This window comes from Mirounga angustirostris, unplaced genomic scaffold (genome assembly GCF_029215605.1).
Source record: "Mirounga angustirostris isolate CCGP_5_RB_7025 unplaced genomic scaffold, mMirAng1.0.hap1 SCAF_1, whole genome shotgun sequence".
Taxonomy (NCBI): Eukaryota; Metazoa; Chordata; class Mammalia; order Carnivora; family Phocidae; genus Mirounga; species Mirounga angustirostris.
In genome coordinates, this window is record NW_026991709.1 from 137,619,111 (window position 1) to 137,634,458 (window position 15,348).

General features: G+C 39.6%; 1 protein-coding gene and 1 long non-coding RNA gene across 26 annotated transcripts in view; one reads left to right on the top strand and one right to left on the bottom strand.

Moving 5' to 3' along the window:
* The window catches only part of THRB (thyroid hormone receptor beta), a 404,443-nt gene that overhangs the window by 236,540 nt on the left and 152,555 nt on the right, over positions 1–15,348 (bottom strand). The gene's annotated exons all lie outside the window — the stretch shown is intronic.
* LOC135364140 (uncharacterized) lies at positions 5,584–9,988 on the top strand. Its single transcript, XR_010410804.1, has 3 exons — positions 5,584–5,718; positions 6,921–7,161; positions 9,856–9,988. It is a non-coding gene; the product is annotated as an uncharacterized LOC135364140 (long non-coding RNA).

The following is a 15,348-nucleotide window of genomic DNA, read 5'->3' on the forward strand; positions in this document are numbered from 1 at the left end:
ATCTTATTCATCCTCAATGCAGCGACCACACTGGTTCTTTTAAAAGAGAAGCCAGGTCTTGCTCTTCTCTTCTTAAAACCTTTCAGTGGCTCCTATTTTCATTAGTGTAAGAGACAAAATCCCTTCGACAGCCTGCAAAGTTCCATCAACTGCCTATTTCCCTTCCCTACTCATTCTCTCTCTGACCATCCCCTCTGGCCTCCAGAAACTTCTGCTGCTCCTCAAACATGAAGCCTCTGCACTGTGTGCCTGAGGAGGAAACTCTTGTCCCAGAGAGCAAGCTTCATTCCTGTGACTTTCTCAGGAGGCCTTCTCAGACCAGTCTGTTTAAAATTGCGCTTCTCATTCTCACAACCCCTCTTTTTCTTTCATTCTCTCCATTCTGACATCCAATATTTTACTCATTGATTTTAATTTTTACTTTCCTTCATGCACTGGAAGGTATGCTTCATGAAAGCGAAGGTTTTCTTTTATTTTGTTCATTTCTGTATTCCTAGCGCCTAGAAAATGCTGGGCACATTGCTGGAACTTGAGAAGTACTTTTGGAATGAGTAAATAGATGGATTTAATCCTTGCGGCAACCCTAAAAGATAGGTGCAATAATTAATCCCCTTAACAAATGCTGAGCATGAAGTTTAAAGATGTTGCATTTGTCCAAGATCACAAATGAGAAGCTGGTAGGGAGGAGACATAAACGTAAGACCTTGACATGACAGCTCATAAAAATTTATGACCCACTCTATTGTTGTTTTAACACTTTTGGACCTTTTTTTTTTTTAAATTTTATTTATTTGACAGAGAGAGACACAGCAAGAGAGGGAACACAAGCAGGTGGAGTGGGAGAGGGAGAAGCAGACTTCCCGCGGAGCAGGGAGCCCGATGCAGGGCTCGATCCCAGGACCCTGGGATCATGACCTGAGCCGAAGGCAGACGCTTAAAGACTGAGCCACCCAGGCGCCCCTTTTTCTTTTCTTTTTCTTTTTTTTTATTATGTTAATCACCGTACATTACATCATAAGTTTTTGATGTAGTGTTCCATGATTCATTATTTTGGGAAGTCGTAAATGCAACAGTTAAATCCTAGGAGTGGAGCTATATCACGTGTAGTTTGGACTAGGGCAGTTACTGGGAGCCAATGAGAAAATGAAGGAAAAACCCCAAAGTCAACTATTTTTGTTTCCTATGGTTACAGTAATTTTTAGTTTTCAGAGCAGTTGATACCACTTCTTGGATAATCATTTGTTGAGGAGATGGACCTTCTGAAGTATTATGGTGATGGGAAATAAATCATCGTTTAGCAAGTCCTGTTTCCTGGAGGTGAGTAAGTCAAGGGCCACGTTGACTTTAAACTGCTTAAGAATTTCATCCAGTGAGAGCAAAAGAATTTAGGAGTCCAAAGACACCGTAGGAAGTGACCACATGTAATGCCAATATGTCCCCAGGACTCTGAAAGACTTTTGCAGAGAATGCATTGACTCGGTTTCTAAGACCACTCCAACATTCCCTCATCCAAAAATAAATTGGATAGAATTCAACTCACGCCAAATACAGGATTCCTGAGCTGGCTGAATGTGCCTGAAGTCTTGGGAGCACTTGGTAAATATTAAGCAATCTACTTAAGCCTGAGCTTTCAGTGGGTCAAAGTGCTTAGTCCATACGGCATTCATTCGTACGGTGTTTGGCCAAACCAAAAAGCGAAGTTCAAGGAAGTAAAGATTAAAACACGTTTTTTTCTGGGGGAAAAAAAAAAGAGAAAGAAAGAAAAGAAAGGAAAAGGAAAGAAATAATGTATTCAAATGCTTTTTGAAAACTGTCTGAAAAAAGATACACAAGCAGAAAACATTTTTTGAAACTAAGTAATGAGCTTGATGGTTGAGATGTTTCTTAAATCTTAATATAATTTGAAGATAAGAAATAAATTGCTGACTTGACATTTTAAGCTCAGTAATTTCAAATAATAAATTTTAGAATTTCTAGAAAAATGTAGTTTGCTACATGTGTATGTGTATTTTGCTAGTGGAAAAGTCTGAACTTCCACACGCAGGACAGAGAAATTAGAAAAATGTGGCACTCTGCCTTCTAATATACGTAAATGCCCTTAAACAATTTGAGATTACTTTCCATTCCTTACATAAATCCCCAATTTTCTCCTTTGTTACTAAGGATGGATGGAGTAAGGGAAATACCACAAGGCTCAATTCATGCATCCCTCATGACTGCTCGAAGTACAAACATGAAAATTCCACCTCAGCCTTATTTGAAACGAAATAGATAACTGGGTTCAGTTATGAAGGCTTTGCTCTCTTAATGCAAACGTGTGTTTATTTAGGACTACTTGGCAAACCGATATTTGAAAAGCACATGATGGTAGGGAAAAAAATCCAAGGAGATAGAGGGAAGTTTTGGAAACAGTAACAGAGGAGCTTGAGTAATATGTGCGCAGACATGTGTCAAAGTTACAGTGACGTGTCCCCTCAGTCATCTGACCTATTACTGGAGTAATGACTTGACCGTGCCAACCTCAGTGAGTTAATGTGGTGGTTCAGGATGGAAGGAAACTGTCTTTTCTAAATGTCTACTATTTTTTCAGACACACACACACACACACACACATATAAATATGTATATATATATATATATTTTTTTTTCTCCCAGAGAAATACCTTTCAGGTATCTACTTTATTTTATTTTTTTTTAAATGTTTTAAAATTTTTTATTAACATATAATGTATTATTTGTTTCAGATACTTTATATTTTAATAAAGCCAATAGTCAGTAGGAGCCTTCGAGATAGAACTTCCCACAAATTCTTTTTTTTTTAATTTTATTATGTTATATTAATCACCATACATTGCATCATTAGTTTTTGATGTAGTGTTCTCATTAGTTTTTGATGTAGTGTTCCATGATTTATTGTTTGTTAACATCCAGTGCTCCATTCAATACATGCCCTCTTTAATACCCATCACCAGGCTAACCCATCCCCCCACCACCCTCCCCTCTAGAACCCTGTTTGTTTCTCAGAGTCCATAGTCTCTCATGGTTCGTCTCCCACTCTGATTCCCCACTTCATTTTTTTTTAACATATAATGTATTATTTGTTTCAGAGGTACAGACCCACAAATTATTTCTAATCTTTACAATAATCCTATGAAGTAGATATTAGTAACCCCATTTCACAGATGAGAAAACTGGGATTTGAAAAGTTTAAATAAACTGTCCCATATTACCTAGTTATTGAGCTGATCAGAATTCAAACCTAGTTCTGATTCCAGAGCCCCAAATCTTTCTTTACCACCTGCCCAAAAACAAGACTATAAATGATAACAAATAATTTTATGTGGCTTATACTGCTCCCTAAAGAAAGGGTTGCTGAGAATGGTCACATAAACAGTTACAAAGGTGACAATAAACAAGAGAGAATAGCCATGGAGGTTATACCTTTTATGACAAACAGCTGATTAAAGTAGGCCTTGAAAAACTCTATGAAAATATTTTAAATATTATTAAAAATTTGTGTTGCTTCCGAGAAATAACAAATAAGCAAAAGACATCATTTTACAGTGAGACTATGGCTCACAGATATGTATATATCTATGTATAAACACCCAGAGTCTCTGTATCTGGATGCCCATTTTTCCTAATTTTATCCACTCTGCTGTATCTTACTTTGAGGTATGTATAGAATAATGCCCCAAGTGAAGGCTTCTCCATTTCTAGCATGTTAGAGACCGCTGCCTCATTTAAAAACATTTCTAAGCCCTGTGTTTATAAGAAAAATCAGTTACCTGCCACATTTATTAGCTTATTTTTTATCCAAGAGCATGATTTCCTGCTTCTTCACCAAGAGTTACTTGAAAGAGTGAGCCCATCCAGCAAAGAGCCATTGCGTCAGGACTTGGAGGTGCTCAGGAGTGTGCAGGAATAGGCAGAGGGCAGAACGGGCACTCTGTCTGCCCATGTTTGGAAGCTGACAGACTGCAGAGAGGAAATGATGAATGCCACAGAGGCTGCAGCCAACTTTATGTCACTGGACTTTATAAAAACAAATAAACTAAGGCTTTTCAACCGACTGGAACTGCTTAAACAACTTTAATAACGTGGCTGCTTGAAAAGGTCCTGGGAAGTTTAATCTTTGGGCTGTAGATAAAATACTGTGTAAAGAGCAAACCCATTGATAGTCATTATTACAACCTGGATTGCTACTTTGGGAATCACAAAGAAATAAGGCACTTGTAAACAAGATGATCAATTGTCATATGAAGGTGGAAAAATTAATTTGATTTTCTTAATAATCTTAATTTTATTTTTAAGAGTTTGAACTTTAAAAGCCTCAATACTGCATGGTACAATTACTTTACAGGAGTCTCCTGTAATAACACTGTACTTGTAAAAACATTTGTACTTCTTAGGTCTTATATTTCCTTCCTTAGTGACCATTTTATATGGCTCCTGGATGCTCATGAGAAATACAAATTCACTGAGAGTATATTTTTCTCCTCATCAATAATCTCAATGTATTGGCAAAGCAAATAACTTTTGCCACATTTGGTAAACTTAGAAAGGAGAGAAAGAAATAAGAAGTTTTAACAAGGGGTATTTTGACCTCAACCACACTTATTAGCTAAAAACCTGTGTAATGCATTTGGAAGGTCAGAATTATTTGTTTACTTGGCTACTTCCAATATTAATCAGGTACACATTATTGGCGTATTAAAACCTAGTATTGCCTTTTCCAAACTAAAAAGCAAAATATGAATGACAAGTATAGGTATACTTAAAATGGGGTGAGATATTTGAAATTGGAACTGTTCTTAGGAAACCAGTCCATGTAATTACACCTAAAGAGTCTCATTGTAATCCAGATGTGTCAGTCAACGTAGAGATTAGCCTTTAAAGACAACTCTATCCACTTCCAGTTTTTGGCGGTAGGGATATACACAGTGTGTCAATTGGACAGCTAGCTATCAACCAGACTGGAGTCAGAGCTGACTCAATCCATATAGAATAAGCATCTGCCATTTGTCCTAATGTAGTCATTATCTTATCCTATCTTACATGCTGGTGACTTCCAGAGAAGTCCCAATCTAGACCATAGCTGGGTGAGTTGGGGCAAGACAGAATTTCTCTTTCACTTCACCTTTACCATGAGCTTGGGGAAAGTCATGGCCAGGTGGCAGCAATGGTGGGAGAGAGAGGTCAAGGCCAACCTCGGCTGCTTGCTTTCTTCACCCATGTCTTTGCTCACCAACCTGTCAGTCTCTGTACTTCCTGAAAGCATGTGTGCTCTGATCATTTTAAGAACCCAGAAGTGAGGTTTTTGTATTGCCACTCAACAGGTCTTGGTTTCATGTTCATTATTTCTGTGAGTATGACACAGCTGCTCCTTTTTAAGTACTGCTAGTCAACATTTGCAGATTTGATGACACGTTCAGAATTCCTTCAATGAACGTGTACTGAGCACCAATTGTTTGCCAGGAAGTGAGCTGGGGGCCGAGGATATAAAGCTGACTCACATATGGACTCCTTACCTTCAAAGAACTTTCAGCTTATGGGGAAGAAGGATATGGAACCATTCCAGAAGAATTAGAAGACCTGCAGGCAGAGCTTAATAAAGACACTGAAGAGGGAGTGAACATTCACACACGGGACGAGCCCAGGGAAGCCTTCAACACCAGCATGGTGGTTAAACACCTGGTTAACTCAGAGGAATAAATGGTAAAAACATTTTATATATTAAACAAAGATTTTAATGCTTTAAGTTGGGAACTGCAGTCAGGGGAAAAAACCCTGTGGTCTTTATTAACCATGCTGGGATTAACAGGGACATGAAATAACTATCCCTTGGGCTTATTTCCCCACAGGGTACATACCACCATTCAGGCTTGATATAGCTGCTTACTATATAGTACAGAAGTTAGTCTTTGGGTTGGGCTCAGATTGACTGGGTTCAAGTCCTGCTATAAAACAGCAAAGTTGCTTGACTTCCTGTTTTCTTACCTACAATAGCAACACTAAGGCATGTAACATGCTCTGAAGAGCTCCACCTTTTTTTTTTTTTTTTGGAGAGAGAGAGCTGGGGCAGGGGAACTGGAGGGGCACAGGGAGAGGGAGAGAGAGAATCTTAAGCAGGCTCCATGCTCAGCACAGAGCTTGATGCAGGGCTGGATCTCACACCCTGAGATCATGACCCTGAGTCAAAATCAAAAGTTGGACACTTAATCGAATGAGCCCCCCAGATGCCCCTAGATTTCCACTTTTGTTGGATATTCTGGAGGACTTCCCACAGCAATACAACTAGATTACAGCAAGCAAAATGTGTGAATGCTGGGCTTGCAGATAATCTTGAAGGGGTATGATGAACTAAACCAAGAAAAGTGGTGGTGAGCAAATGAATAAACTGCAATTGCCACGGGGCCATATGTGAGACTGGGAGCATAAGCCTGGGGCTTAATATGAGTGGACTTACACCTGAGACCTACTTCAAGCCAAAATCCTAAAAGGGACTAACCAGGTTAGCACAAAAACAGATGGAAAGCTAGAATTGGTCTGTGGGTCATAGTGACTCCGATATAAGAGACTAATAATGTCTAACATATGTAACTGCTTTATGATCTATAATATCTTTCCTCTATATTATCTAATTTGATCCTTCTACAACTGCTATAAGCTAAGTCAAAGGCAGAATAGCTTTTATCCTGTTGGATACAATAAGACAGGAGGTACTAGAAAAATTAATGTTAGGTATACACCAAAGAGGATTAGACACAACGCTCCAACTTCAGAGAAGGAAGGGATAGAAAGGTTGAGGAAACGTTGAAAATGCTCTTTTGGGGGCCACCTACCAGCACACACTGAACTAGCCACAAAAATGAAATAAACTGCCTCAACCTAATTGAGTCCCGTTTCCTTTCTTCCAGGTGTGTATGTCCTTCATTGCAGAAGCCAATAGAAGCTGCCATCCAACACTCTGCCTACGGTCACCTTGATTACCCTGTTTCTCTGGCAATGGCTAAGAACACAAAATGTCACGTACGCCTGAACTCACGACGTACAAGCATTTCCTCCCTCACTGTGTGTGTGCAAGAATGACTTGACCCATCCAGGCAGGTTTTACACAGCATCTGACACCTGGACTGTAGCTCAGAAAGTCCCGCATTTGTAAGTGGAGTTGGGAGGGTTTCAGGGGGGACGGATCAGATTATAAACAGTGGTCTTATATTAGTTGTTGAGTATGTAAGGTGCTATTAATATCATGTAGATATTATTTTCAACTATTCTAATCCTGTGAAGACAAGAGCCCTGGCAGGTGAGATAACGTGGCAATGAGGGAACGAGAAGGAGAAAGGTGGGGAGGGAGGAGGAAACTAACATTCGTATCTACCACGTGAAGCGCTGTGGAGGACACCTGCCACGCTACGTCTGATTTCTTTTTCACGACTCTGCCACCAAATTGTATTCTCATTTTGCAAAAGAGGAAGGCGGGATTAAGCAATGCATCCCAGGGAGGCCTGCGAGCTGGTGAGTGGCAGAGCTGAGGTTTGAATTCTGGTCTCTACTGGCTTCAAAGGGCCTCTCACTACACACACTGTTCCCACAACAGGGAGTTCTGCATTTTGGGAACAGCTCCAGAAAGGAAGGATGAGAAGAAAATAGTAAAATCAACTTTTATTGCAAGAGGTCAGAAGATAGAGGTCTGTCCGTTTGTCTGAACCCAACACTGGAGCACTATTTTACCTCTGGGCTGGGTCATTTTTAAACATTTTTTCAACAACAATAGTAAAAGGAAACAAACATATTTCATGTTTAAGTAAAATCTGTACTCACCAAACACAAATATTTCACCTCCCAGTGTATACGCTCTGTTTCAACTGTTTTAAATTTAAAACACAAAAATTCCAGGTGGTCACAAACTCAAGCTCTGTTTTCCTTGACTGTAAAAGCATTGGGCTATCATTGTTTATTTTGAATCTATTTAACTGCTAACTATGTATTGCCCCAAGGGTTGGAGACTTAAACTGTACTCAAAGCATCAAACATCATCATTCAAAACTTTAGGAACTAATTCTGGGAACTAACACGTGCCCCAGAGTCCTGTGTGCTGGGGCTGGTTGGGTAACTGGGAGTTCCCCAAATTACCTTGCACATGAATTTATGTTCATCAAAAGATAAGTACTAAACTGTACTAATTTGATGCTGAAATATCTAGCACTTAACAATTTCATTGCAGCAATTACATAGAACTTAGATCAACAAAATATATTTTGCAGGTGGAGTGTTTTATTATTGAGATTGTTTAGAACAGGGCAGAATGTTAGTAAAAAGCCAACAGACTTTTTGTTGGTTTTATTATTGTTTTAAAATTATTTGCGGACAATGTGCCCCTCATTGCCTGCAGTGCCTGGGACAGACAATTCCCACCATCTCACTGTTGGTAGGCCTCTGCCCTGGAATCTTTATGTTGAAAAAAAAAAAAAATCTGTATGGATGACTCTTCTTTCTAGCATGCTCCATTACTTCACAATGCATTGGGCTCCCCTTTGAGGTCCATTGCCACTCTGGCTTTATTGTGGCATGGTGTCAAGATGATGGAGGCAGGGTGTGTGTGATGTGTGCACGTGCGTGTGCACAAAGGAGCAGGAGGTGGAGATTCCCCAACATGGAATGCACCACTCAACATAGCTAATAATTCACAGAGTGACTACTGGGAGAAATGACACTTCACCCTTCCAGAGTATTCCATAGTCACCCCACTGGTCTGCGGAACAGCCCCCCAAACCCAAGTGGATAATTACAGGGAGTGCTAAGGAATCTCACCAGGCATAATGCCATGCTTCAGACACCATTTCACCCTATCTTCTCCACATCAGCTTTACTTCTGACGAGTTCAGACTGACTCCAAGGGCTTCCCAAGCTGGGAGGTGGCTTCATTTTTAGCTTTGGCCACTCTGGCTCCAGTTTCACCACATTGCTGGTCAAGAGTCTAACTGAAGTTATCACTTGAATTTAGCCCATATTACCATTGGGCTCATTTCTTTAAAGAGGTTAATGGCTTTACGTTAATTAAGCTCTGTTTGCATGTAATTCTCAAAAGAGCCCCAGGAAAGAAAGACTATTATTAGTCCCATTTGATGGCTATAGAAACAGAGGCTTAAGGAGGTTAAGAAACTTCACAAGGTCAGGGAAACAGTAGGTAATAGAGCCAAAACTCCAAGACTGTTCTAATTTTTAAGTCCATTCTCTTAACCAGTATAGTATACTGCTAAGCAATAAAGAAGTTTAAAATCCTAGCTATGACAAGCACAATTTCAAAATGACAAATTTAGCTTAAGATTCAAGTACAAAGTAAAAGGTCCAGGTTTGTCTCTGTACCAGTCTTGAAAATATTTTTTACCCAAGAACCCTATAGGCCCCAGGGTAACATCACCAGAGCCCTGGTCCACAAAAAAGAAAAAGGTTATACTGAATGTACAACTAGTGAACATTAGGTAAGGCTTTAAAAAAAAAAAAAAAGATTTTATTTATTTATTTGTCAGAGAGAGAGAGAACATAAGCAGGGAGAACGGCAGGCGGAGGGAGAAGCAGGCTCCCCGCTGAGCAGAGAGCCTGGTGCGGGACTCGATCCCAGGACCCTGGATCATGACCTGAGCTGAAGGCAGACGCTTAACTGACTGAGCCACCCAGGCATCCTTTTTTTGTTTGTTTGTTTGTTTTGGGTAAGGCTTAAGACAAGATTACTATTATGTGTTCATTCAAAAGGTGAACAAGATCACATTCTTTGAAGTACACTGGATAGAAGTTTTATGTCATTATCCTATTAATGATAATCATTTATCCATCCATTGCTTTATGCAGGGATTTTCTTTTAGGTTTAATTTGAAAGCCCCTCTAGAAGTTGCCAGCAGTGCTAGGATCACTGATGGCCACCCTTTCATCCAGATCCTAGTGTGGACAGATGAGTATTACTCACAAAGTAAGACACTGCCTGGCTTCTTGCACCTTCCATAAGAAGAAGAAAGCCATTCCTATCTCCTCATCTATACTGTGTCATGGTGGTATCAGCAGAAGCATCCTCGGGGCTGAAATCAGGGCACTTTGGAAGCTTGTGCCCAACAGAAACCCTTCAGTACCCAGTGGTCCTAATCCTTGGAAGTGCTGGAGGCATGGGTCCTTTATTAGTCTGTGGCTCCATTTTAAAGAGTGACTTCAAATACATTTCAAGGTAGTTCAACCTATGTTTGATATTTATGACTCTTTAAAAGCATATGTAATTTTGTGTTTATAAGATCTGTAAGATCTGGTATGAGTGACATTCATTCTATCTCTTTATTGAAGGAAAATAGGTTAAGTTCATGCTCTTCATATTCTTTCTCCTCCCAACAAAAATTGGCAACAAGAGTGCTACCACTACCAATCCCTCTACAGCCATTTTCAAGCTACCAACATGATGTCACTGCATGCGAGTTGGGAGGATGTGCCATGTTGGCTCTCCTGAGGTGGTACAAGCCATCTCCAACACAACACGGGATCCTTCAACTCCGAAACCAGTGTTCTGTATATGCCATCAGATTAAATATTTATGGTATTAATTTAAAACCAGTATCTAGCCCAATGTATGCAAGAGGAAATCTCAAGACCGTACACACATGTGATGCAGAGTTCCCTTATGGGAAAAGTAGCCATAGACACTTCAGCATATCGTAATCTGCTCTGGTTTTGAGACCCTACCCTGGCTACAACCGAATGGACCAGAGAAGTAGTGCCTGAGTGATCCAGAGATCACCATGTAAACTGGGGTGAGTCAGAGATCAATAGCTTCTTCTGTCTAATCCCATTGACACAATATCTTTAAGCAGACAATTTCTAGGCATATTTCATGCCTGTCTGACCACCCCCATTTTACTGATAGGGGAGGCCAAAGTCCAGGAAATCAAATGACCTGCTCAAAGTCACATACTACATTAAAGCCCAACTGAATCATGATTGGGGGCCTTCACTACTGCACCAGGATGCCTCGTCCATCACTGTGAAAAACAAAACCTTCTATAAAGTGTGACAGGACATCCATCGAAAGCAAAACAGGATGTCAGAGGTAGGATTCCTATAGGTCCATTTTTGCAATGGTTTTCAGACTATGCTCCATGGAGCCACAAGGGGTATAGGAACCTCCTCAGGGACATCGAAAAGATAAAGCCAACGAGGGAAAGACTCTGAACCCCCCACCCGAATGTGCTATAAGCACTTTTATATATTGGGTGTCAGCTGAAGATTTCTTTTGGAGAAAGAGTTCTATGACTTTAAAAAAAAGGTTGGAAGCCCCCAGCAAAGACCAAAGTCTAGACTGTTAATTTTTAAACAAAACTTAAACAAGACTCCTTGGTGTGAGATACTGGCTCTCATAAACCAAAGGGAGCCTTCTGGCTGCTCTTTTCCCATGATCTGGCAAGATAATATATGTGCAAACACCCAGGAGAGAATGAAATTGTATGTGAACTAAAGTCAACACAGGTCTTTTAGCCCCAGTCTGATCCATTCTGAAAGCAAGTGGATACCATTTATGGCAACCTCACTGGTGAGTTTTCTATCAGATGACCTCTCAAACAGCCCAGGCACGCTGGGGCCTCAGCTGACGCCCTGGAGGCTAGCCACGACTCCTGGCTGCCTGAATGAGCACACAAAGGTAGTACTCTTCCCATACTTGCTGGAGTGACAGTAGCAAGGGACCTCTCACAAGCCCCCTACGAAAACAGACAAGGCAGATGGGGATTACAATAAACAGACACCTGGTTTTCAGACCTGCAAACATGCCGTCATTTTATAATGCGTTTAAGTTGGAAAACTGAAGTAACAAAGAAAAACGTCTTAATTCACCAGAGTAATTCAACTATTTTAAGTAAAAAAAGGAGACACAGAGGATGTACCCAATCAAACGGTATAAATTTAGTTTGCACAGAACTTTATTAACTTTGGGGCAATTCAGAACAAATTAAACACTAAATACTTTTTGAGACAACATTATAAGCTTATAGGTAAAGATAGACACTGAAGCACCTATTTTTTAAAAACAAATACTCATCCTGAAGCTACAATGGAAAAATACATAGAAAGAGAATACATATATGTTATTTGTTTCTGTTATGCTTTAAAGAGTATTTAAGTATATGTATGTATATATGTGTAACATATTTAAATGTTTGTTTATGTGTATATATTTATAATGTCTTTTTTAAAGACTAATAAAATGTATAACTTCTTGGTGAAATAAAGTCTTTAAGACCAATACTATTATTTAAAAAAACAAATAGTTATAACATTTTCACATCATATAAAATGACTGTGAATTAAAACATTTGTGGAATCCAGGACAGAATATTATATTTTTTTGGATGAGGGTTTTTAAACATTTATCTTTCTAGATTTTAATGAGAATATACAATGAACACAAACAGAAATGAAAAGTAAAGTGAGGCTAAAATTAAGTTTTAGTTTATCACGGGCTACCTATTTCACTTTCTCCTAGGGATATATGTACGAAGATAAAATGCTTGAGTCATGTTGCTTGCAAATGAATGTTAACAAACCGAGGTCCAGAACATAGGCAATGATGGAAAATATTCAAAGCTTAAATTTCACCGTATTTACTAGGAATGTAAAAAGTTAATTTTTAGCAAAGCTAATGTGCTTAAAATAGTCTACTGTTCTCCACACATTATAAACCTGGATTATGAAACTGTTAAACACTCAAATACACGGATTCTTTGGCACACAGTTTTTTTCCCTCTGGTTTACTTCTCTTTTATAAAGACTCAGATCTTATGACTCAGGTATTAACAAAAAAGAAAAGAAAAGAAATGCAAACTTCTATAAGGCAAACCCAAGTGCTAAAAGACATATTTTAAAGTGGCAAATACTGTCTTTTCTTTCAGTAATAATTTTGGATTTGCTTGCTTTCTCATATTGAAATACCTCATGTTCAAACATTTTAATAATATTATATTTAGCTATATAGAAAAAAGGACATCAGCTAGCTCAAGGAATAGCTCTAATGTCACCTAGTTGTAGATTTGCCTAGTCCCCTACACCATGACTGGTCAAAAAAAAAAAAATGCAAGAATGTGGAAAATAATCATAACAATCCTGAAAAGTTGGCATTTTTAGCTAGTTTACAGACAACCTCAAGCACAGAGATGTCAAGGTCTGCTGGGGTTTGAAAATGGATCTTCTAAATTTAAGGCCATTTCTCTTCCCCTTACTCCAAATTCAACAGGCAATCACATTCTTGTTGAAAAGAAAATAAGGAGATAAGTAAATATCCGAATTTTTAGAGATACAGATTAATCAGGAAAGGATTATTCATTTTCACAAAGGATTTACCCCAGATTAAGTTCCCACCTCCCATAACTCATTTAAAGAGAACTGAGTTGTCCTCAGTATTTTTCAGGAAATTTTCTGTGACTATGAAGTAGCCTTGCATATAGAGCCAAGCTCGGTTGCGTGATGAAATCTATTTGTGCTTCAGTTACAGTATCATAAAAAAGGTTGTACATTTGGCTGCAATGGGTAGATGGATGTAAGCGAATATAAACCTGGACAAAATTCTGGAGCAACAGTTTTCAGTAACTGGACAATAGGCGGTACATAACTTATCCTTGAGAGGAGGGAAACACAGGAGATGAGCTCCACATTCCTCTTGGCTTTCTGCCTAGGGGCACTTTTCAAACTGCGGCTCAGGAAGTGGAGTCCAAACAGATTTGCAGCTGGGTGGAGGAAATGGAGATCTGGCTGGCAGATATGGCAGGACATTGTGGGGCAGGGTATTAAAGAAGAAGCTGCATGAAGAAAGAACTCCAGAAATAGGCATAAGGGTTCCCTTGAGTCTTTAGCCAAATATTAAGCCGAGTACACACAAGGCCTAGCCAAAACAGCTATGATGTGAGCAGAAAAGGGTTTCTGAAGGTTGCACACTGCAAGGAGATGTTGGAACTCCAACCATCCAGAGAAAAGAGACCTTCCTGAACACTCCCAAGATTCAGCTGAGACCCCAAAAAGGCAATGCCTTATAATACTCCAGCCCTAGAGTAAGGACCACTCTAGATCTGCCCTAAGGCCAAGCCTCCACTAGCTCCAGTTCATCTGCCAGAAAAGGAAAGGTTTGCCAGATCAAAATTCATCCTTTTCTAAAAGACGACAATGATATCCAAAGTTTTAGCATTGTCACATTCACAATGTCCACCGTCAGATAAAAAATTACTACGCGTGTAGTCTGATTGACATCTGAGGTGGATAGTTGTTGCTTCTGCCTGCCCAACGTGTATTTCTCTTCTAGGAACACAGATTTATAGCAAAAGGAATTCTTTCCTTCGTGTATGGAGCAGATTCCATTTGAGTTAGCCAGGACCCTCTCTTCTCACTAGTGGCCAAGTGATCAGGAGAGATAGAATGTCCTACCTGTGGGACACAGCATGGGCCATATGACAGGAGTTGGGCCAGTGAGAACCCTCTTTGGCATCTGTCCCCTAAAGGTGTGTTCATTCAAACTAGTGTGATGTGAAGGTAGGGGTGCTGATGGCATCACAGGGGTTACAGAGAGTTAGCCTGTACAGAGAGGAGGAAGAAGTGCAGCCACGATGACATCATTTGTGCCCTAGGATTTAATCAATCATGTCAAAATGACTTTGTAAACCTGGTAGGGTAGGATTCAGAAGTCTTCTAGGTCTAGATTATTAAGCCATAACAGTTCCGACAGGGCCTCAGATGCTCGGGGTAGCATGTATGCTAGACTGTGTAGACTGTGACTCAGAACATAACTGTCTAGTGAGACAATCAACATTTGATAGCTGGAAATGGATAGTCCTGGCTCCTTGTTAAAGAGCTGTATTATCTTGGGCAAATCTCTTACTTTTCTCCCTCCCCTCTCTGTAAACTGAGAAGAGAGACTTTCTAGGGCTCTTTCTAGCTACAAAATTTCATGAGTCTATGAAATAAGGGACCTTCCAAAGTCAGCTAGATAACAGGTTAATGCTAATTTATGAAAGTGACTTGTTCAAGCCAACAAAGAAAGGGTGTAAGATGAGAGATACAGGAATCCAGTGACCAAGCTTGAAGAAAAAGCTCATATAGCCTCCCAGTGCCCTGATTTGTTGATTCTTAGGCTAATTTTCTCTTGTTTTCAAGGTTGAATTAAACCAATTCTAACATTCAGTAACACAGGCTCAAGAGAAACTCAGCATGAATAAGACACACAAAATAGGGCAAGTGGACTATTGTTTTCCCTCAGCCCTACTGTCTCTTAAGGACTTTTGAACAAATCCCTTAATACCTCCTCTACTTTCTAATGTGTAAAATTAG